The 3,133-nt window shown below is 42.4% G+C and overlaps 1 non-coding gene across 1 annotated transcript; it reads left to right on the top strand.

Annotated features, from left to right (window-relative positions):
- The first annotated feature begins 151 nt into the window (after positions 1–151).
- On the top strand, positions 152–256 carry LOC111722264. The gene has a single exon (XR_002771112.1). It is a non-coding gene; the product is annotated as a U6 spliceosomal RNA (small nuclear RNA).
- Positions 257–3,133: the final 2,877 nt, after the last annotated feature.

Below are 3,133 nucleotides of genomic sequence, written 5' to 3'. Positions count from 1 at the left end.
AAAAAAAAAAAAGAAAAGAAAAACAAGTTATTCCAGAAAGAAAAATATGTTCTTTTTAAAATTTTACAATGCATTGTTATTTCCCCATTAAAATTGTGTAGTCATTATTATAAAAAAAAAATTGTAGACATAATAAAATTAAAGTGGCAGTGTGCCCTTTGGCAGTACATATACTAAAATTGGAATGATACAGAGAAGATTAGCATAGCCCCTGCACAAGGATGACATGCAAATTCATGAAGTATTCCATAATTTTAAACAACAATGACAACTGCAACAAGAAAAATAGTCAGGAGTTGTGGCAGGCACCTGTAATCCCAGCTTCTTGGGAGGCTGAGGCAAGAGAATTGCCTAAGCCCAAGAGTTGGAGGTTGCTGTGAGCTGTGATGCCATGGCATTCTACCTAGGGTGACAGCTTAGGACTCTGTCTCAAAAAATAATAATAATAAATAAATAAAAATAAAATTAAAGTGACAAATGCCTGAGACAAAGAAAATATTTCTTAAAATATCCAGTGATAAAAAGATTGTCTCTTGAAGAGTTATTCATGAACTAGCTTGGCACTAATGGAAGCCAAAACAAAGTTGAATCAGACCTTCCACATGCTGGTGGACAGGTAGGCAACCTAGAGCTCTATACCTAGCTAATGCATCTTGTAGGAAGAAGGATGCAATCAACATTCCTGCATATCAATAAGAAATGCTAGGAAATAGAAAATATGCTATTTACAATAGCATTTTTACAAGTGAGGTACCTACGAATAAACCCAACAAAAGATGTGCAAGGCTTTTGTGGAGAAAATTATAAAGCTTAAAGAGAAACATTTTAGAAACACGCAAACAAATGGAGAGATTTTTGATGTTCAAGAATTAGAAGAATTATAGTAAAGAGATCACTTTTCCCCAACAGTTAATGTGACCTCAATCAAAATTCCAACAGGCTTTTTGTATATGCATGTGTATTTTTGTGGTGTCTATGTGTATAAAACTTGAAAAACTGATTCTAAAATGTATAGAATTTCACAAGGTCAAGAATAACCAAGACATATTACCAAAAGGGCAATTTAGGAAGACTTGCTTTACTATAAATCAACACTTTCCATGACACTTTATTAATAAAGACAGTGTGTAAGAACATATAAATAAACTTAGACATCAGTGAGATGAATTAGAGATGGCAGGAGAAAACCCATGAACATAAGGAGACTTAATTTTTGGCAAGGTATGATTGATGAGTAGAGATGGACAGATTGAAAATGCAGCCAGTACCGTTTGGTGCATGTGGGCAAAACATGAATGAAATGGGACTTCTACCTCATGCTGGTCCCCCAAACCAATTCCACATGGAATAAAGACATAATAAATAAATGTAAGGGGAAAACTATAAAAGCTTCTAGAAGGTAATATTGGATAATAGTTTTTTGTGCTCAGGGCATGTAAGGATTTATTGAAAATCTTTTTAAAGGCAGTAATAATAAAGGAAGATGGCCATAAAAGATGCCATTAAAAAGTAGAAAGTTAAAAAAAAAAAAAAAGTAGAAAGTTACACTACAACAAAATCAGAAAAATATTTCCAACACATAACCAACAACAGACTAGTATACAGAATTATATATAAAGAATTGTGAGGGCGGCACTTGTGGCTCAGTGAGTAGGGCACCGGCCCCATATACTGAAGGTGATGGGTTCAAACCCGGCCCCAGCCAAACTGCAACAAAAAGATAGCCAGGCATTGTGGCTGACAATGCCTGTAGTCCCACCTACTCAGGAGGCTGAGACAAGAGAATTGCCTAAGTCCAAGAGCTGGAGGTTGCTGTGAGCTGTGATGCCACAGCACCCTATTGAGGGTGACAAAATGAGACTCTGTCTCTAAAAAAATAAAATAAAATAAAATAAATTATGACTCAAGAAAAAAGGAGACTGAATTGGCACTTCACAGAAGAGAGAATACCAAAGGCTTAACTGTGTTAGTGATGGAGAAATGCCCCTGAACACATGCGTGATGGCGCCCCACATTGGCACGTGCAGGAGTGCAGATGGTACAGTACCTGGGCCCGGCGAGGCCACTTGCTCTGAGGGAGGCTTGACTCAGCCTTTCTGGAGACATGTTGGCCTTGCACAGCTGCAACAGTTCTGAGAGGGCAGGGGCTCCATCCTAGGCATAGACTTTAGAGAGATTCTTGTCTGCACATGCCAGGAGATATGAGCATTGTTCATGATAGCTCCAAGGCAGGATAAAGGAAATACCCATCACAAAGGACCAGGGAAGAAACTGGAACATTCACACAACGCAACACCACGTCTTGCAAAAGTGAGTGAGGCACAGACCAGTGTGTATGGTTCATGCCACACACAGAGCTAAAGGAGAGGGAGTGTGCACCCTCTGCTTTGTGTATAGAGCTCACAAATAGGCCCAAGAGAATGGCATTTTGCAGAGCTGTGAGCCCTGCATCCACAGGGCACCAGACATTTGTCAGAAGGTGAGGGCTGCTTCTTACAGGTTCATCTTGCAGTCATGGAGGTGAGGTGTGAGCTTATGGGCTTCAACTCTTGTTATTTTTAAAATGCACCTGAGTGTTCCACCTACTCCTCTGCTCATAGGACTTATTTCACAAGAAGAGGAGGAGTAGCCTGTGTGGTGACAGACTCAGCCTGCCTTTCCAACAGAACAGGCAGAGGGAAGGCGGGGGTGGGGGGGGTCCGCCTTGGACCTAGCCAAGAGTCCCAGGAGCCAACCCCGCCTCTCCAGGCAGGAGGGTGGCCCTGCCCTGCCAGCCAGTGACCTTGCTCTGTTCTGCAGGTGCAGCAGGAGGCCCAATGGTCAAAATTAAATCCTTCAGCCTGGAGACTCTCCCATCTACAAAGATCCCACCTGTGAAGTTGGCCAAAAAACGCCCGAACTCCGTATCTGCTACGGTCACTATTGTCCTTGACCCAACGCAAGGGCCTGTCCCCCGGGAGGCCTGGAATTTCCCAGAGGAGCTGCCACCTGTAGCCACCAAGGTGGCGGCCAACTACTTGGCCGCACTGTCCAGCCAACTGGCCACAACACTCCCTGCTGCTCAGGGAGAATCACAGGATGAGCCTCCTACAATTGTGGTAAGCATGGAGCTCAGCCACTCCCAGGAAGCTGA

Source organism: Otolemur garnettii, unplaced genomic scaffold (assembly GCF_000181295.1).
Source record: "Otolemur garnettii isolate 467f Iridium unplaced genomic scaffold, OtoGar3 scaffold00226, whole genome shotgun sequence".
Taxonomy (NCBI): Eukaryota; Metazoa; Chordata; class Mammalia; order Primates; family Galagidae; genus Otolemur; species Otolemur garnettii.
The sequence above is the reverse complement of the archived record's forward strand: the minus strand, read 5'-3'. Positions and strand labels throughout refer to the sequence as shown.